Source organism: Macrotis lagotis, chromosome 7 (genome assembly GCF_037893015.1).
Source record: "Macrotis lagotis isolate mMagLag1 chromosome 7, bilby.v1.9.chrom.fasta, whole genome shotgun sequence".
NCBI classification, from domain to species: Eukaryota; Metazoa; Chordata; class Mammalia; order Peramelemorphia; family Peramelidae; genus Macrotis; species Macrotis lagotis.
The window spans coordinates 103104038-103125947 of record NC_133664.1 but is presented as its reverse complement, the minus strand read 5'-3'; the positions used below and the strand labels follow the sequence as shown (position 1 = coordinate 103125947).

At 37.6% G+C, this 21910-nt stretch overlaps 2 pseudogenes; both read left to right on the top strand.

Moving 5' to 3' along the window:
- Positions 1-5634: 5634 nt before the first annotated feature.
- On the top strand, positions 5635-14354 carry LOC141494097 (TRPM8 channel-associated factor 2-like; annotated as a pseudogene).
- Positions 14355-18431: 4077 nt separating this feature from the next.
- On the top strand, positions 18432-21383 carry LOC141494096 (TRPM8 channel-associated factor 2-like; annotated as a pseudogene).
- The last annotated feature ends 527 nt before the right edge of the window (positions 21384-21910 follow it).

Below are 21910 nucleotides of genomic sequence, written 5' to 3'. Positions count from 1 at the left end.
TTCACCCTTCCTCAATGTTTGTCCTTCATTTTGAAGAAAACCACAACATCAGGGAGGTGATGCCATGACAAGCATATGAATTAGATATGAGCCTAATTTGAGGGGGTTCTGTGCTAAGTCACTAACCTTACTTTCTCCTTCAAAGTCATCTGGGTCCAGTGACCAGATATGAATCAGTATAACTAGAGATGGCACAGAGTGAGAGGCAATCAGGGTTAAGTGTCTTGCCCACATGGTTAGTGAGAGTCAAGTTTCTGAGGCTAGATTCAAATCCTGTCCTGATTCCAAATCCAGTGCTCTATCCACTGTGCCACCTAACTGATATACCCTTTCTCAATCTCATTCTTGGATCACTTTTTGCCCCAGATGAATAAAAATGATCTATATGTATATAAAATATGGTATTTCAGAGATCTTTAGGTATGATGACTTAATATCTATAAAATATATGATATAAGTGACAATGGACTTGATCTCTGTGTTTCATGAGCAATCAATCAATAAGCATTTATTAAGTACCTCCTTTGTGCTGGAATGCTATGCACTGAAAATAGAAAAAGGCAAAGAACAGTTCTGACTACGAGGAGTTTTCAATTAAGTGGAAACACTATGTTATGTTACTTGACTTTCTGACCTTCACTCAAACAATCCTGTATAAATAGGTATACCTTGCCATATATTAATTAGATACAAACAATCATCAATGCAATAAGGATTCTAATTACATCCAAATTGTTTTTAATATAACTCAGGCTGCGCCCCACATTTCCACTAACAAACTTTTCCTGATTCTCCCCTCCCCCCCTTTCTCACTTCTGTGGTCATTGTCTCCCAAGAAAAATCTTTGATCTCATTTTAAAAATGTATAGAGAATGGAATCTTATAAGAATACAAGCCATTTGATAATTGATAAAAAGTCAAAGATATAAACAGACAGTTTTCAAATGAAGAAATCAAAACTATCTATAGGTATATGCAGATGTGCTTTAAATCACTAGATTAGAGAAATGCAAATTCCAGTAACTTAGAGTTACTTCCTCATACCTATCTGATTAGCTAATATGACAGAAAAGGATAAAAGATAAATGTTGAAGAGGATGTGGGAAAACTGGGACAATAATCCACTTTTGGTGGCTATGAATTGATCCAACCATTCTGGAGAACAATCTGAAACTATGCCCAAAGGGCAATCAACTGAATATCCTTTGATTTATACCCTAGGAGCTCTATATCCCAAAGAGATCATAAAAAAAGGGAAATGAACCTACATGCACAATATTTATTTATACATGCACAAAATATTTATAGCAGCTCTTTTAGTGGTGGAAAAGAATTGGACATTGAGGGGATGCTCATCAATTGGAGAATAGCTAAATAAGTTGTGGTATAAGAATGTCATGGAATAGTATCATGGTATAAGAAATGAAGAGCAGGCAAAGTTTCAGAAAAGCCTGGTCTTGCATGAATTGAGCGAAGTTAACTGAACTAGGAGAGCTTTATACAGACTAATAGCAACATTGTCTAAAGATCAACTAAGAAAGAATTGACTCTTCTCACTACTACAATGATCCAAGTTGTGATGAAAAATGCTAATCACATCCAGAGAAAGAACTATGGACTCTGAATGCAAATCAAAGCCTACTATGTTCACTTTTGTTCTTTCTATTTCATGACCTTTCCCTTTTGTTGTAATTATTCTTTCACAACATGACTAATGTGGAAATACGCTTGACATGATTGTACTTGTAATACCTATATCAAGTTGCTTGCTGTCTTGGGGATGGGGGCGATCAATTTGGAACTCAAAGTCTTATAAAATAAATATAATAAAAATAAAAGTTAAGATAAGATTATCTTTACATGTAATTAGAAAAAAATAAATTTTATTAAGTTAAAAAAGAAAAAATTATATATACTTGATACTTATTTGTCTAGCATAGCTACTAACTAGGCATTGCTAGGCTGAAGCCTCAAAAGTGGACTGAATTCATCAACTGCAGGTCTTTATCTGTCCTGGAGATTTGCTTTGAAGTTGGCAATCTTCTCAATAGAATGAGGATTCTGAGAGTTTTGATTCTATTGCTATCTCAAGAGTAAACTATTACTATTATTTTACAGAAGAGGAAGCTAATGAGGCTTAAGAAGATTAATTAATTATATAAGGAGTAAACAGCAGAATTGCAAGTCTAATCCAAGATTTTTTATGCTGGATCCCATGGAACTTCTTTTTTAATACTTTTAAAATCATTTCAATATAATTGGTTTTCTTCTTAATCTTATATATTTTATTTTCTGCTATTAACATATTCCCCGAAGGGGTCCATTAGACTACTAGAGAATCAAAAGGGAGGAGTGTGCAGAAAAATGTTTCACAATCTGTTCTTGAGATAAAAATATTCAAAAGATATGCTGTTAAATATAATCTACATTAATAGTTTCTCCAGTATTTTGTTAAATCTTGACCATCAACAAAATAATTCAAGCCCCATCAAGCATTGCTGATTTCCAAGCTATTACTATTCATGCTGAAAATTTTATCAATAGCTCAAACTTACTCCAACACAACAGGGACCCATGAATCCTACAAAGATTAAGATGTCTAGAAATCCAAACTCTATCCCTCTCTCTCTCTTTCCCTTCCTGTCCCATCCCCACTTCTTTTTCCCTTCTCTCTTTCCCCTCCTCTCCTATTTTCCCTTCCTCTTCTCTCTTTCTCTCTTCCTTCTCCTTCTCCTTCTCTTCCTCCCCTTTCTCCCTCTTTTCCTTTCCCTCTCCCACTCCTTTTTCTCTCCCTCTCCCACTCCTTTTTCTCTCCTTTCTTCCTCCTCTACCTCCCTTCTCTCTCATGTCTCCCCTTCTCTCTCCTTTTCCCCCCTCAACTCTTTCATCTTTCCTATCTCCACTCTCCCCCAATACAGTTCTCTCCCTTTCACAGATTCCTTCTCATGTCAAGCTACACCTCACTCAGGCCATAGTTCAAGGCAACCAGGAAATTGAGATAAGCCTCAGGTTTTACAAGTCTCTAGCCTCCTTTTTTTGCCTAATCACTTCTCAGGTGTCCTTGTGTTCCTGGAACTGAAACTGAAGGACAGAAATGTGAGTTTGCTCCTTACTCTGGGTAAGAACAGAAGGGTCCTCCCCATCCTGGCCTCTCCAAAGGAGAGCAGTCTGAATTTTCAGGACTGGGTACATGGTACAGGAAGTGAGTTAGTAATAGTTTGGGGGTACAGACTGTTATCTATGGGCTTAGGAATGGGGTGTGAAAGGAAAATGAAAAATCTCTGCCTCCCAAAATTGAAAAAGGAGTTCTACTCATTGATTTTGGGAATGTCTCTGTCTTTGTATATGTGCCCCTCTGTTCTTAGATTCTCTGGTTTCTGCCAAATATTGACTAGCCCTTTCAAAGCCTGAAAAACAGACTCTTCCCAGAGCTGTATCATAGAATCATTTTGTTCTGTACCCAAAGTCACTCCATGTTCCAGGGCAAGTCTCAAACTTCTAGGCTGGGGAGCACACCATCTAATGATAGGATTTAAAATCAAATGCCTACTCAAATACATTCTTGTACACACTGGAAAATTCCCTTATCTATTAAAAAAAATTAAGGGATGAAAATAAATGGAAACCAAAGTTCCTTCTAGCCTTAGGGAGTATAGTGGAAAGAACCCCAAACCAGTTCTCAGAAGAACAAAGCTACTCTGTTCAGTTATACCTACCTCTGAAGTCTGAGCAAGTCAATTCTTGTTATCCTCCATTCATCATCTATAAAAAGGGAACCAAGTATAAGAAAAGGGGATAGATAATATCTAAAGAAACCAATGATTTCTTGACTTCTTCCAACAGAGTCAATCTCTGCATCTTTTCTGTGGTAGAAGAACCAGGGGAGTAATGTCCTGGGAAAAAGGGAAGTAACAGAGAGTTCATGGAGAAAAGTAGCAGATGTTCCAGAGAGGTCAGGGAGAATGAGAATTGAGCAAATTGGAAATTAGGAAGTCAGTGATTCTCTAGAGCACAGTTTCAGGAGAGCAGTATCAGGAGAGCATGAGAGCAACCCCAAAGACATATTGAGGGGAATTAAGAAGAGAGGAAGAATAAAAGAGAAGGTAATATGTGAAGAACACATCTCTGATACATCTGGTAAAGTGAGGCTGGTATAGTTCGGGTTGTTTCTAGTCTTCTTTCTCCTAGAATCCTTTTGGGGAGTTTCTATTAAAATTTAGATTCTACCTGGGATGATAACTAGGGAGGTCTTTCTGAGCTGATTGCCCTTTCCTTTACCTACCATTATTCTCTGGGGTATACCCCTTACAGCCTTGGTCTCAATTCTGGAAGATCTGAGTTCAAATTCAGCCTCAGAAACTTAATAGCTGTGTTTTCCTAGATTAGTCATTTGACCTCTGTTTCCCTTAGTTTCTTCAACTGTAAAATGAGAATTAAAAACAGCATCTCCATTCCAAAGTTGTTGTAAAGATTAATTATTTATAAAGTACTTAGCATAGTGCTTGTTATTTAATAGGCACTTAATAAATGACTAGTCCTTTCTCTTTTCTTCTCCTTCATGGGTTAACAAAATGGAACATGGTGATGTATGTTTGAGTGTTAACTATTATTCACTCTTTGGTGTCAACTACTGTTTTCCCAGGTGATTATGACTGAGTCCCCTTGCTTGAGTTTTCTTTTATAGAATGGAAAGAAATTCCTTGCTCAGAGGAGAATGACTGTCTTTAAATTCCTTTGAACCCTACAACTCAGCCAATGTTAACCAAAGAGCTGTTGTGGTCATTCTTCTTTAGTATTTCTGGAAGGAAGAAGATTAGTGGGCTAAAATATAGACTAGAGAGTTTTCTTTAATTCCTAGCCCAGATCCAGAATATTTTATTAAAAGGATCATTAGGGAATGTCCAGAAAAATTAAATTGTGAACATCTAGAAATGGAAATGATGAACAAAATGAGTCAATTTGGCTTCATCAAGAATAGAATATGTCAGATTACCTTCTTTTCCTTTACTTAATAGACTGGTATATCAATAAAGAATTCTAGAAACAGAATGATGTAAGAATTTATTAAGCACTTACTATGTGTCAGGTTCTATGGAAGGAGACCATGATTAAAGCTAAATCTGCAGTCTGAAACTTTGCTTCTCTTCCTGAAGCAGGAAAAAAAAGCCATTGCAATGTCTCCATCAGATGCTTTTGAGGTCCTAGTGAAAGAGCCAAACTCTTGGAATCTCCCCAATGGTCCTGTCCCTTGTGAACTGCTATTTCTTGTTGAAGCTACTTTCTCAGTACTTTCCAGTGAATAAGAATAGCCAGGTTTTAATTATTGCCTCCCATTATGACCAGGGCTGCCTGGGTAGTTGTTGCGGCTTGCTTCAATTTGGGGCCCACAGCAACAACTTCCCTCCCAGCGGGGAGCTGAGAATAAGGAGTCAAGCCACCACTGCCTTATGCCTCCAGCTCAAATTTATTACTGCTTAGCTTCTACATATATACTGTTAGGTCTTCCAGGGTAGAACAAAGAAAAATGAGGGAATGGAGGTGAATAAGCAGTGTACGTGCAGCATCTTGCATTACAGGATAAGGGGGTAGTGGTAAAAGACAGCTGTGTCCTGTGCCCTTGGACTATGGGGCAGAATGACCAACTCCCAAGGACTCCGGCACATCTTATCTCTCAGGGAGGCATGCCAGCTCCTGAGACTGTCCAGGTTGCAGGGCCATTACAATAGCCTGTGTTCCCACAGGTAGTCATGTCCCATGAAGGCTACCTCCAAGATGACATGTTGATTCTATTTCTTTTCAATGCTGTGGACTGGTTCAACCACAGCCTAGGAACACCTATTGGGTACACACATCTATGGAATCTCTCACTAGCATTCTCTGTGACTCTGGGATGGAGGTGCAAACCATGGATGGCCTTGAGAACTCCCTAGGAGTTTACTGCATGAATGCCAATGACAGTACCTTCCCCCAAATGCAAAAAAAGAAGGAAAGAAAGCTAAGTCTGTCTTAGTATTCATTAAGAGATCTTAGGTTCCACAATGATGAAGTGGAACCTCTCTACTCTAATATGATCAGCCTGCAGCTAGGTATTATGTGACTCTGCATATTGTAAGGTGCAGGTCGAGGCAGACATTCGACCTATTAGCCTGACAGTCACAAGTTGCTGTCTAACTTTCCTGAGAAGCAGGCAACAGGCATGACCTGATTCTACTTCACAAATACAAACCACTTTATAAGTCTCCTCAGGGTCAATGGGAAGAACCCATAGGAAAAGTGCCCAAGTTGAAGGGACATAGTAACAGAAAATTGAAATGATCATTACTACAAAGAACTATTTGGAGCTGAGAAACTAAGACTTCAGAAGGGTGAGGTTACTGTCATACACAATTATTATTCCCAGGGCTTAGATAATAGATTTATTTATCAGGTAACTAAGTAGTACAGTTGATAAGTCAGGAAGATTTGCATTCAAATTGGGAAAAATTAAACTTAATGCTAGATCATTTGATTATATATATATGTACATATTTTATAATATATGTATGTATATTATTTTGTAATACAACTCTTTTCTGACAAAAGCTCTATCTTTTAGCCTATGTCAAGAGAGCTCTCCCAAATGGACTGAGGAGTACAATTGCCACCTTCCTCCAAGGTATCTACCTGAGCACAGAGCCTTGATTTTGTTTACCCTATAAAAAAGAAATCAGACAGAACTTGGTCTTCCCCCTCTTTGTCCTTGCTTTCCCTCTCATCAGAATTAGGGAGTGAACTGGTCTGCCAAAGAGGAGACCAAGTAAGATTGAAATGGGACATGTTTTCTGTCTCTCATGAAACACCTGGCATTCTTTGAGGATGAGAGAGGGGTGTAATCAGTCACATCTGAAGGCCAACCTATCACCAATCGGGTTCAGGATTGTTTTACCATCAGAAGGAAGATGCCTGGATTTAAAGCCTCAGACATTTATTAGCTTTGATACTCCTGGCAAGTCATTTAACCACTGTCTGCCTGAGTTTTCTCATCTGAGGAAAATTGGATGTGGAAGCCTAATGTCACAATAAGTCATCTGCTAAATGTCTTTTAAGTCTGGCAAGAAGGAACAATGCTATTCAGAAGCAAAAGAATCAATTAAATCAATTAACATTCATTTTTGTCTCTTATTTTAATTCTAGAAGGTCTGGTTGTACCTGTACTGCTTTTTAAATCAAAAAAAGAGAGATTGACTGGTACTCTGGCACCCACCCCTAATTTCTTTTGAATTCTTAAAAAAAATGAAAATTGAGATGTTTACTACTAACTTTACCTCAGTTACACTTGAGCTTGATGTGTCTAGGCAGTTTTCTGTTAACACTAGAATTTTAATACTAAATCATTAAAGCTTTATTTTCATTTTTTCTTTTTGCAAGACAATGGGGTTAAGTGGCTTGCCCAAGGCCACAAAGCTAGGTAATTATTAAGTGTCTGAGGCCAGATTTGAACTCAGGTACTCCTGACTCCAGGGCCAGTGCTCTATCCACTGTGCCACCTAGCTGCCCCTTAAGGTTTATTTTCAAAAATATTTTCTGCTTCTGATTGAAAGCTCACTTTTTCTATGTTGATCCCACAGCAGAGGATGACATTTTCTTGATCCCATGCCCAAATCCATTTCCTAATACAGTCATATCCTGCCAACCAAACCCATTTTGTCACCCCCAAATTCCCTAATCTCATGTAAATCTCACCATCCATGGAGTTCCTCACTATTCTCCAGTTGAACAATTCTGAAAGTTGCAATCATGCTGATTGGGTCCACTGGAAATAAAGCATACTGTCAAACCTACAAAGTGTACCTAATTGTTGGCTCATTATAAGGACTTACCCGCATGGATCCCTTACTACTGCCTGACCCTTATTATAATCCTTGAGCAAATAATAAAAAAAAATCATAGGGTCATGGATTTAAAGTTAGAAGAGACCTTCAGAAGTCATCTAGGTCAACTCCCTCATTACATAGATGGAGAAACTGGAACCCAAGACTATTAAATTAAAAAAACAAAGACCCTCAAGTAAAGTAGCAGAGCCAGTATTCAAACCCACATGTCTTAACTTCAACATCAAGGCCCTTTCCATTGTGTCAAGATACTTTTCAATCCAACTAATTCCAGATTTTTACCTCCCAATCTCTTACTGTCAGAACAGGATTTCCTCCTTGTTGGTGAGTTTATCCTAATTAGCCCACTTGCCTTTGATCACTTCTTAATTTTCTGGATGTTCTTCCCTTACATCCTCATTTTAACCTGAATAGGAATAACTAACCTACCACAAGCAATGGCTCTTGGGAAAATAGGATTTTACTTAAAACAACATTATAGAAGTCATTTATTTCTGTAGCAATGTACAAATTTAGACTGGGCTAGTCTGAGTTGAGTTGAGTTTGCTTGGGCTACATAGGTTGACATGAGATATATACACATGATTCTTCAAGACAGACTTCTGCTCATTTGTGTGTGTGGCAACGAACAAAATGAGCAGAGGAATGAATAGAGTATTTGGGGAAAGGTATTGGCTGGCCAAAAAATAATTTAAAAATTCATTAGCTTCTCAAAAATGGTGGAAAAAAAGTTTAATTTTCTTTCTCCAAGAAGTACTCTATCCTTTAGTATAAGATCTAGCAACTAAAGTTTGAGGTGAAACTTTCTAACCAGAAATAGCTTCAATTGTCTTCCTCTGAAGTAGTTACAATGCATTTCCTCAGACCAGAAACATGGAGACTTGTTTCTCTCTCTATTGCAAAATGTGAAAAGGGGAGAATTATTTATTAGGGCTGCAACCTGAGGATTCTGGAGCCAAAGGATCTTTAGCCCTTCTTCTATAGACTAAAGGAGAAAGGCAATCAATTAGACAATGACATGAAAATTGCAGAAGTTAGGCTAAAAATATTAAAATAGCAAGATGGTTTCTTCTTTTTGTTTTGTTTTGTTTTGTTTTCCAAGAATTTAAAAAGCAACAAGTTGTGGTCATTAACTTATTGGGTTTTTTTTTACTTGTAGCTGGAGCAACTACTGAGAAAGACAAAGCTTTCCTGAGTTCTACATTAAAAATATTTAGCCATTCTCTATGATGTTTGATGTTCCAAGGGAAGAAGGAAGGAAATAAGTATTTATTGAGTGCCTACTATATACCAAATACTATGATAAGTACTTTAAAACTCTTATATGGTCCTCATAAAATCCTTGGGAAATAAACACTGTTTTTATACCCATCTTACAGATGAGGACACTGAGGAAGAGAGAGAGAGGTTAAGTGATTTACCTAGTGCAACACACTTGGGAAATAGATGAGGCTAGATTTGAACTCCAACTGACTCCAAGGTCAGTGCTCTCTCCTACCTAAATAAATGTAAGAAAGAATATCCAGGGGGCAGCTAGGTGGTGCAGCAGATAGAGCACCGGCCCTGGAGTCAGGAGGACCTGAGTTCAAATTTGGTCTCAGACACTTAATAATTACCTCACTGTGTGGCCTTGGGCAAGCCACTTTACCCCACTGCCTTGCAAAAACAAACCTTGAGAGAGAGAGAGAGAGAGAGAGAGAGAGAGAGAGAGAGAGAGAGAGAGAGAGAGAGAGAGAGAGAGAGAGAGAGAGAGAGAGAGAGAGAGAATATCCAATACCATGTACTTCCCTGATACTATCAGTTTTTCAGGACTCCTGAAAATTGATCCAGGCAACAGGCACAAAAATCCTTGTTCCTGAGAGGCTGAGGCTGAAGGATCTCTAGTCTGGGGTTCTCAGTTTCAATTTCTGAGTTTCAAAGTTAAGCCTATGTTGTTACTTAATCCCAATTGCCTGAAAAATATTTTTAAGAAGACACATCAAATATAGAATTGCAAAGAAAATCAATGAAATTAAAATATATTTTGGGGGAAAAAAGGACAAAGCAGTCTAGATTTTAAAAAAGCAGTTTTAACACTTCCATGCCAACCAGTGTTGAGATTAGAACTCAGAATGATCAATGCACTTCACGTCAAAGCAAAATAGGGATAACCAGTCTCAAAAAATCTCAGCCATGTAATAGAAACTGATCTAGGGAAACTCTTTTCATTAGTCTAGAATGTCTTCCTTATTGTTTTTTTAATATATTTTGATGATCTCTGAATACCAATTTGAAACATGGAGGAATCTGCCTGTCCTCTTGCTCTCTGGGCTCTTTCAGTTCTTACACTCATATGCCTCTCATGTATAATCCATAATTACATTTTCTCATTCTTCTGCCTTTGATCTATCTTAAAATAATGGAAACATTCATTTAGAACTAAAAGTTATATTAGTATTCAACCTAAGCTCTCTTTCCAAGGGCAGTTCTTGCTCAATACCATTTAACTTTTAAGCAGCAGAGTTAGGGGCTAAACCTGAGTTCTCTGCTTTGACATCCAGTGTTTTTTTTTCTCTGAATCAGGCTGTGGAAGGTCTAGAACTCCAATTTCTCAATTAATGGAGCCCATATGCAATCTCTTATTCAGTTGTGGAGTGAGTCATTATCCATCTTTTGCCCCCATGTGGTGAAAAAGCAGTTAGGAATTGCCCATGAAGAACTGAAGACTGGTTGAACCCCCTAGTGATCAAACTTTTTGTCTAATATAATGGATAACATATGTAGCTGCATGTTATAGTATGGGTAGTATACATTCTTTATAAACTTTATTTTTTCCAATAAATCTGGATTGCAATAATAACAGGTAGATGGTGCAATGGATAGAGCAGCAGCAGCAGTCACTATGAGTTCTCAGGAAAAGCATTTAACCTTTGTCTACTTCGTTTTCCTCATCTATAAAATGGGCATAATAAAAGCACCTATCTTCCAGAGTTGTGAGAATCAATTGAGATATTGTTAAAGAAATTAATGCAATTCCTAGCACATAGTAGGCACTATATAAATGTTCACTTATTATTATTATTATCACTTTTGAATAATTATTGATTTCATTGAAGAGCCTCAGTGCAGATCTGGACTTTGTGAGATCAGTGCAATATCATCTGAGAACAGGGATAACAGGTACAACTTACTGTTGACATGGGTTCCCTCTCTCCTTTGGATTTTCCATAGATGATTCTCTATAATACTGGCCAAAAATCTTGGATAAATGTATATAGGTCCTTGTTTTCTGCCTCAGATTGAAGGAAGAATGTTCTCTCCATGGTTGTACTTTTCATACAATTGTCTATGCTTCTAACATGCTAGTGGGACAAACTTGCTTCAGGAGATCCCCTAAAGTGATATATTTCAGAGATGAATAACAATAAAACTAGTGATCATTTATTTAGTGCTTATTATGTGCCAGATACTGTTATAGACTCTCTCCAAATATTATCACATCTGATTCTCTCAAGAAGCCTGGGAGACAGATATTATTACCCCCATTTTATAAGTAATGAAACTGAGGCAGAGATTAATTGACTTGCTAAAGATCACACAGCAAGTAAATGTCTGAGACTAGATTTGAACTCAAGCACTATGCTCTATCCACTGTGGCACCTAGCTTCCTAGCTGATTTTGAATTGAATCCCATATTCGAAACCAGTCATTTTCCATTAATTGATAAATATTGATATGTTGGGAAGCTGAATGATATAAGGCAGTTAGCAGCTAGGTGGTATAGTGGATAAAGTTTTAGAAGCCCTGGAGTCGGGAAGACTCATCTATATGGCCCTTGAGGTAAATTCCAACTGTCAATATCTGTGATTTTTGAATGTTTTGAATGTCTACTCACTTTAGTAGATCCTAATATTTAGATGAATAAGCATTTATTAAGATTGCCTAAGGACAATATGATTATTAATTACTCCTGCCCCCTTTAACACAATTATTTCATTAGTATAGAAACTGTCATTGACCACAAAGAGTTGAGAACAGTTTTGTATTTTGATGTAGTTCATGAACAAAAATAAATTATAACATTGTGGTCAACTGAGTCACTCCTTGCTTATAGAGGATTAATCTCTGGATGACTGAATGAGTCTTCCTTTCAGGCTTAATAGAATCTTTTGGCAGTCTTCTACACTGACATAGCCTTCAAGAATTTAGTCACCTCCATGACATAATGCAAAATTTTTATGGAATGATTAAATGAAACTTTTTTTTAAATATTAATCCTTGCTTTGCCCATTTCTCTATAAGAAAAAATAGCTGTAAACATATGTATAGTTCAGCATGATTATCTATTAGAAGTGATAAAAAGAATGATTTTAAAAAATCTTGAATGAATTGAATGTACTGGTGCAGAAAGAAGTGGGTAGATTGAATAAAGTCCAAGGAAGGATGACCAGAATGAAGAAGATATTCCATATAATTACAAACTAAAGGTCCAATGAATGTTAAATAAAGTGAAGTAATAGGGGCAATATAATAAAGATTGTTGTCTTCAGGTAACTGAACAATTATCATGAGGAGGGAATCTCTCTGTTTTTCTTAGTCTAAAAGACAAAACTAGGAACAATGGTAGAAATTTTATGGCATAGGATTTCAATTAATTGTAAGGAAGCCCATCTTTTCCTATATAAATAATATAAATATCATTATTGTTATTATTATTATTATGTGGGAACATAATGCATTGTTTCCTCAGATTTCACACCAAGTATATCATACTAGGTCTGTTTGGATTCATGATATCCTTGCTATCATCCCAGAGAGCATCAAATGTTGCCTGGTCATTATCCAAATAGTCTTGCCTCTTCAATGTGCAATTTTAAATGCAATTTAGTTGTGGAAGTCCTCTGTCACTTTTGTACCCCCAGTCCCTCTTATCATTGAAATCAGTCAAAAAACAAAACCTATTATAATAGCACTGACCAGATATGGTGAGTTCAAACAATGGTTAGATGACATCTTTTTTGTTATAAAGGAATTCATGCTTCTGGTGTGACTGGTATTAGAGGAAACTTGAGGTCATTTGAAAATCTCAAATTCTATGATTGCATCTGAGTAGGTTCCAAAATAAAATGACTACATGAAATAATGGCTTATGTAGAATAAGTGATTATAGTGCTTTTTTTTTTCAGAAATATTCCCATCTCCCCCATTCCACATCACTCCTTTAAGTACTAATAGAAGCAAATGCCTTATTTTTAGGTTTGAGGAGGTCCTCTCTCAAGAGTAACAGCAATTCCTGGATGGAATCCCAGAGCTGGATATGAATACTGGGTGAACTGCCTTCTCAGTTTCTGGTTCATGGAGCCTTGGCCTTCCCTCTTATACTAGACTCTTCCATCAATTGCTTCCTGGTAATTGCCCATATTAACCAAGGTTGAAAAGTGCTTACTGCTCTTGAGGTCATGCTCTGAATCCCATTTTCTATGCTATTACCTGGCTGACAGAGATAAACAGAATAAATTATAGTTAACCTTAATATTAAAAACCTGTGCTCCCTGGTGTCTGGAAATGGCCTGAAATGCAACCCAGAATCCCATCTGACTATGAGGTTAAATGTTTATTGCTGTTCAATCCATAACAATCAAGAGGCAAAGGAACTGCATGAGTTTGTGGCAGAAGGTGGAAGTTTACTGATCGGGAGCCAAGCTGAGTGGTGAGCCTCTCAGGATCCTGGCAAGTCTGCTGTGGCTGATTATCCTGAAAACCACATCCTCAACCCATCTGGCCTCAGCATCCTTGATCGTAGTCTCAAAAGTGGTCAGTTTCCTCTTCTTGTGCCCAGAAAAGAGAACTATTATTTCTGCTCAGAATTGTCTTAGTTATAAGATGAAATGAAAGGATGCAAAGTTTTGGAAGAAGACTGGCAGTCTAAGCTAAGAAAGCACTGTGTGGCTTTCCTGAAGTTCCCTGTAGAAGGAATCCCTGATTATGCCTCCCCACATAGCTTCTTAAGGAAGGTGCTCAAACTCACTGGCCTCCCTCAGGTCAGCCAGGATCATCCTGTGTGCAGCAATTCCTGTGGGGCCAACCTGCTCTGTGTGGCTACTGAACTTGCTCGAAGTGGAATTGATTCCTTTTTACTGGTCCGCAGATGAAGTAATTGGACTAGCCATTTCTAACTGTACTCCCCAGAAACCCCTGTCACCATGGAAATCAATAGTACTAATCAAGTTTAAAGATGGAGGATGAAGGCCAATGGATAGTTGGGAAAGAATGGACTGGATGAATTCAATAAGATATCTTAGAACTTTGGTTTCCATAATAATAGAGGCTTTAGAAATTGGGAGTAATCAGAGAGTAACTAATATGAAAAGGCTTGGGACAGCTGAGGTTTAAAGAGAGCAGAACAGGTCTTTGAGAGGAGATATAAAGACTCCATAAGGAAACTTGGAGCTCTGGAAAGGAGATCTAAGAGCTCTAGTGAATGCTATCAGGACTTTAGAAAGGGATATTAAGACTGTAGGAGGCTATTTGGGCAGTCTGAGGGGTGATCTAGGGCATCTGGGTGAGGTAAGGGCAATGAAGGGTTATGGCAGTAGAATTTAATCAATAATTATGTTCCTATGGACAAGTGAGCACTGAAATCCACCTCCCTGAAGGCTTCACTGTAGACATAAAGGTACCATATGCTTGCACTATTGGTCTACAAGTGACTCCCTTTTGCTTACTCATTGCTTCTCCTATATATACTGCCTAATGGTAATGTTTATCATCTTTATGGCTGCCACCACCATAATCCTCCAGTTCTTTTTGTTGTTGTGCTGTTGTTTTAAAAATTATTATTTTTATTGACAAGCATTTGTTTTCTCTTTCCTGAATCTCGTATCCTAATTGAAAAAAAAAAAGAAAGAAAAGGAAAAGAAGCTATGGTAATACGTATGCATAATCAAGCAAAGTAAATTATCATATTGACCATGTCCAGAAATGTATACTGAATTCTTTATATTGAGCTCATCTGTCAGCATGTGGACAATACATTTCATCTTTGGTCCACCACAATCAAGGTCTACAGTCAGAATTCTTAAATCTAGCAAAGTTGTTGTTCTTCATAATGTTGTTAATGTCTAAAATGCTCTGATACTACAAACTTCACCCTATCAATTTCTACAAGTACACCCAATTTACTCTGAAACCATCCATCAATCAAACAACTTTTATTAAGTGCTACTATTTCCCAAGAATATTGCTAAATGGTCACCTATTATGGCAATGTAATATTCCATTAAATTCATAAATCATAATTTCTTTAGCTCTTCCATAGAAGATAGGTATACACCATTGGTTCTGAGTTTTTTGGTTATTGCAAAAAGAACTGTTCTACGTGTTTTTTACTTATCATTCCTTTTCTTCTATCTTTTATTTCTTTGGGGTATAGTCATTGTATTGTTATAAGTAGATCAAAGAATATGTCCAATGTAATTGCTTTTTTAGGTACAGTTCAGATCTCAGAAAGGGAGCAGGGTGAAGATATCAGAGAGAAGCTAGGAGTTTCCTAGCTTAAGTTCTCCCAGGTTGCCTTCAGAAAAAAAAAAACCATTAATTAAACCTCTGGAGCAACAGAACCTAAATAGAACTGAGTGGAACATTTTTCAGCAATGTCTGTCTCAAATGGAATAGGAATGTACCCAGGGCAAGGGAATGAAAGTTGTGGCAGGGACCAGCCAGAGGTTCTCAGCTACAGTAATCTTTTGAAGCAGAGGCCCCTGGAGTTTTGTCTCAGCAGACTAATGGCACTGTAGGATAGTTGAAGAACTCCATCAGAGCTACCCTGAATGTCCAATTCAGCCCACTCAGCTAGTTTGGAAGACCAAGTCCATTGAGCAAATTGTTGGCATTCCATGACCCAGCTCAGTGAACTAGCAGTTGGTATTCTCAAAATGAAAAATCTATGAGCAGGTCCTGCCCCAACACAAGAAGCTTGGGAAAGGGTCCAGTAACAAACCTCAGGATTTATAAGAAAGAACACAAGAAGGTTGGGACAGGCCCAGTAACAAACCTCAGGATTTATAAGAAAGATCAGAGAAAATATGGAACAAAAGAAGTTACATAGGAGTTAATGACAGGTTAAACACCATCTCAGAAGATGATGGCAGAAAAAAAAAAACATATGAACGTGCAGAAGGGAAGATGAATTGATCTCCAGTATGAAAAGCCTTCTTAAAAGAACTGAAAAAGGATTTTAAAGATTAAGTAGAGGTGCAGCTAGGTGGCACAGTGGATAGAGAACCAACCCTGAAGTCAGGAGGACCTAAGTTCAAATCCGGCCTCAGACGCTTAATAATTACCTAGCTGTGTGGCCTTGGGCAGGTCACTTAACTCCATTGCCTTGAAAAAGCAAAACCAAAAATAATCAAGTAGAAAAACTGGGAAAAGAAATGCTAGAGAAATTCAACATCTTGCAAAAGGAAGCACAAAAATTTACTGAGGAAATCAAATTCATTAAAATCCAATTGGGAAGATGCAAAAAAAAAAAAGAATGAAAAAAGAAAACAGCTCCTTTAAAAAAAGAATTGACTAAAAGGAAAAGGAAATGCAAAGGCTAACTGAAGATCATAGAATAGAGTGGGGTGGGGTGGCTAGGTGGCACAGTGGATAGAGCACCAGCCTTGGAGTAAGGAGTACCTGAGTTCAAATCCAGCCTCAGACACTTAATACTTACCTGGCTGTGTGACCTTGGGCAAGTCATTTAACCCCATTGCCTTGCAAAAATCTAAAAAAACAAAAGAATAGACTGGGGCTAGTGGAGGTTAATGGGACATCAAGAAAAAGTCAAGCAAAATTTTAAAAATGAAATAATAGAAGAAAATGTAAAATACCACCTTGGAAAAACAAGCTGACATGGAAAATAGATCCAGGAGACATAATTTAAGAATTATTGGACTTCAAAAAACCATGAGTCAATAAAAAGAGCTGTGTCAACATTTCTCAAGAAATCATCAAGGAAAACTGCCCTGGTATCCTAGAACCAAATAGTCATTTAAAGGAAAACAGTCATTGAAAGAATCTACTGATTACCTCTTAAAAGCTATGCCAAAATGAAAACGCCAAGGAATGTTGTATCCAGATTCCAGAATTACAAGATCATGGGGAAAAAAATCCTCCAGACTGCCAGAAAGAAGCAATCTAAATAATAAGGAGGTACAGTCAGAATTATGCAAGACTTGGCAACAGCAACCTTACCTTTAAGGGTATGGTTACCATGAAGGGCATGGAATTTAATAAACCAGAGGGCAAAGGAGCTAGGATTATAACTAAGAATCAACTAGTCCAGAAAACTGAATATACTTTTTCAGGGGGAAAGATAGACATTTAAATCTCAAATTTTCCTGATGGGAAAAAACAGAGCTGAACAGAAAATAGAATAGGAGATTCAAGAGAAACATAAAAATGTATGCAGAAGAAAATAAAAGGGTTGTTATTTAATAAAATTAAACTGGTTACATTCCTTCATTGGAGTAAGATCCTCATGAATCTTGAAATTTATAACTCTATTACAGGGAGTATACCTAGACTGAAGTTTTGAACATAAGTTGATTTTGATGGGATGATTTTTAAAAAATACAGTAAAAAAAGGAATTGTACTGGGAGGGGAAGAAGGAGATGCAGAATGGGGTAAATTATATCACATGAAGAGACACAAAGGACCTATTACAGTAGAGAGCAAGAAAGAAGAGAGGGAGTGAGAATTGCATGAATTTTACTTCCATCAGATTTGGCTCAAAGAGAAAATAATACATATACTCAGTTGGGTTTAGAAATTAACCCTTCAGGCATTAGGAGAAAAAAGGAAAGGAAGGAGGGAGTGATAGAAGGGAGGAAATAAAAAGTGGAAAAGGAAAATGGATAAAGGAAAAGAAAAGGGAAGGAAGCTGATAAAAGAAGGACAGATTGAAGATGGTAGTGTTCAGAATGAAAACATTTGTGAGGGGGGGGCGGAGCCAAGATGGCAACAAGAAGGGATCCAGTCTTAGGTGCTCTCTGATAAAACTTGAAACTAAGGACTCTAACTAAACTTTAGAGAGACAGAACCCACAAAGGGACCCAGTGAGGCAGTTCTCCTACTCAAGGTAACCTGGAAAAGAGCAGAAAGGCTCTGCTCCCCGGGGTTGGAGGGGCGGCCGCCACAGGGAAGCACTATATGTAATGGAAATTAGCTAGAAGCTTTGGCAATAAGTTCAGGGGTGAAATAAGGATGTCCTTTATCACCACTATTTTTCAATATTCTATTAGAAATGTTAGAATTGGCAATGAAAAGAAAAAGAAATTTACTGGGTTAGAATAGGTAATGAAGAAACAAAATCTCACTCTTTGAAAATGATATAATGGAATACTTAGAGAATTCTAGAAAATCAACTAAAAACTTCTTGAAACAATTAGCAGCTTTAGCAAAGTTGCAAGATATAAAATAAATCCATATAAATCATTGGGATTTCAATAGAATACCAACAAACCACAGCAGATGATCACTTATCAGGAATAGAGAAAAGGAAATTTCTTTTCCTAATCAAGTCTTGGCTGGAATAGATGTTCTCTGAGATTAACCCCTACATTAAATCCATTAACCCTAGAATTTCTTTCCAAAAGGAGACATCTAGGGAGGAGTGGAAGAATATAATTTCCCACCATCCAGCACCCTGGGGTGAGCTGATGGCAGACAATATCATCCTCACCATGCCCTCTGAACATCTTCAAAACCTGGAAGACCCAGAGTCATTGTTTCATCTCTGGGATAAGATGATAGAAGCCATGACTAGACTTGCATCACCAAGTTTCCCTTTCCTTCAGCCTGAGAAGATTGTAACTGCTGTACAAATCTCAGGTGGTGAGTGTTTTGAAGCTTGGGATGGGAGATGCTTTGTGCCTGTGATAAATCAGCACAAAATTCACAAATATTTATTTGTCAACTTTATTTGAGATGTTGTGCATGCTGTGTGATAGTACAAATAAGCAGGAGCTTCTGAAATAACTGGAAAGATAAGAGAAAAACCATATTGAAATTTGAAAAGGAACACAAAAATTGAATAATAGCATTCATTCATTCATTTTTCCTTCACTTACTCAGTAAGCATTTATTGTGTGACTCTGTGTGGAGAATTTTCATAAAGTACTGCTAGAGATGATAATTGTTATGATTTCAAAGGAGAAATTTCAGTAAGTAGTGGAGTGATTAAGGAGCCTTCAATGGAATGTGTAGAAAATGAGCTGGGCCTTGAAGAATTCATAGAAGTGAAGTCCAGTCAACAAGTCAGTAAGCCTTTATTAAGCACCTATTGCATGCCAGGCACTGTCCTAATTGCCAGAGATACAAAAAAGGGCAAATAACAAACACTGGTCCCAAGGATCATACATTCTAATGGGTGAAAACAGCTTGTAAACAAGGTACAAAAATGATCTATGCAGAATACATTGGAAATAATTTCAGAGGGAAAGGTTAGATTCATATATATCTTATAATCACTTATTACCAAGATCTGGATTGATACTAAAAGGCTGCATAAACAAGAAACAAAAACCATAGTTCCTCATTTTAGGAGAATTCACTATGTAACTGAAGTTGCTGATAAGAAAAGGAGAAATCATCCACACTCTTCCTACCTTCCCAAGCTATAGATGGCATATACTACTGTGTACCATTTTCCAAGCACTGTGCTAACTATACAAATCTTATCTCATTTTTCTCCACAACAACCCTGGGAAAAACGTGTTTGCATTTAGCCTCATTTTGTAAATGAAGATAACTGAGACAAACAGGGATTAAGTGACTTGACCAAGGTCACATAGTGTCTGGGACTGGATTTCCACACAGGTCTTCTTGACTCCAGGTTCAGCACTCTATCTACCATAAAACTCTGCTTCTACAAGAGAGAAAAAGGTTAACTCATTATTTCAATCATTATCGAGGCAGTCAGACAATGCCAGAATGTTAGAGGCGCATAGAAACAATCTAAACTTTCTATGAGAGATAAGAATTGGGGCTATGCAAGTTGGATGAAAAGGGGAAAGAAGTTTTCTTCCCTGTTTTGCCTAAGTAAAGAAAAGTCATTTGTTCTCATATAAATGTGAAAATATTAGGAATGAGAATAGAGGGCAGAGATACATTAGAATAACCTAGGAATGACAGATTGGGCACTCAAATAGAAATATCTGCCTTCTCTCTTCCTCTACTTCCTAGGCTAGAGGCATTTAGGATACCCAATCATGTGCCACAAGGAGTCATAGGAGGAAATAGTCAATGTGAATAATATAATATCTAATGGTCTATGAGGGCTCATCCATGAGCTAGGCCACAACCAACAAGTTTGCTAATTCCCCACACATTCAACTGTCATCTGTCTGCGTGAGATGTCAGGCTCACCCTGAATTGACTCCCTCAGAAAGAGAAACTAAGGTAAAAGAATACTTGAAAAAGGAACTCAGCTGAAAAAATGGAGTATTTGGACAGCACTGAAGACTGATCTGCAGGTATTGAAAATGAATTGGGGGGGGAGGGAAGAATATTCTTATTCCAACTACTATTCCTACTCCTCCTACTACCCCTCCTCCTCCTCCTCCTCTTCCTTTGCTTTCTCCGTAGAAATAAATGTTTTCTTTTCTAATTATAATTGGGAAGAACCTACTGGATAACACCATAAAGTAATTTTCGAAATTTTAACCACAAAGGGTGACTGACCCCTCTTATACCATTTTTATAGTACTATTATTGTTGTTATTATGATAAGTATTTGTCATATGGCATTATTAAATAATAGTCTGTAATAGGCGAAGTCAAATTTCCATTGAAGTTATTAAACATTCTTGAAAGCAGGTGGAAAGTAGAAAAATAAGACTGACTAATCATATCTATATGAATACAGGAGAGGAGGGAATCCTCTTTGAATGGTAATAATGTGGCTAACATTAAAGAGGGAACCTCTTACCATAGTAAGGTGAAGTATTGATACTCATATTCTGGGCTTCATCTGTAAACTCAGACCTTTTACCCCTCCTTTCTCTTTCTCCTCTCTCAGCTACAGGAGTCCTTTGGCCTGGAGCCTTTCATCCAAATATTTACTGAGTAACAGACCTTATCTGGGGTGCCCAACAAAAACGATGGCAAGATGAATCTGTGGGTAAAATAGTTGTCTCACCAAGTGCAGAAGAATCTGGTCCTTTCTTCCAGAGCTGGGGCTGGTCAGTCCAGGAGAAGGTAGCTGCTTCCCTAGCCTGCCTGCCTGAGTGGAAAGAGAACTCCATGAATGTGTACCTTCTCATGGAGAATTAAGACTCAGTATGTCTGTGGGCAGAATGTAATTTCTTTTCTTTTTTTTTTCTTTTTGTTCAGGCAAAGCAATAGTAAGTGACCTATCCAGGCAATTACCAAGTGTCTGAGGTCCGATTTGAACTCAGGTCCTCCTGACTCCAGGGCTGATAATCTATCCACTGGGCCACCTAGCTGCCCCTCAGGATGTATTTTCTTCACCAAAATTTATTCAATGGATTGGGTGGGAAATGCTCTGGATGCTTTGAGTCAGTCATATTCATTCAGCAAATATTTACAGATACTCTTTAATACTGAAGATTCTCTAAGTGGTGTGAGGAAGTAAAGTCATCAGGAGTGTACCACCTATCTGAAGAGGAAAAAGAAAAAAGCCACACTGAAAGTTTTATAGCAACCCAAGTAAAATAACAATGAAGATATCTCTTTCCCTTCTGTCACCGTAAGGGACAGTAGAACCTATCCCAAATTGGCACCCTGCATTTCTTCTCTGGGGTTTTGTGTTTTATTTGACTATCCTATTATACATCATTATAGCATAATAGTGATAGCACTGGATTTGGAGTTGAGGCTTTAGTTTGAGTCCTATCTTTGGCAAACAATAACTGTGTGACCATGGGCAAGTTATTCAATGTCTTTGGGCCTCTATTCCCCTATCTGTCAAATGAGAGAACTGGCATGCTGACCTCTAAGGTCCCTTTGATTCTAAAGCTGGGATTATTTGCAATTCCCTCCTGATGCTGAAACT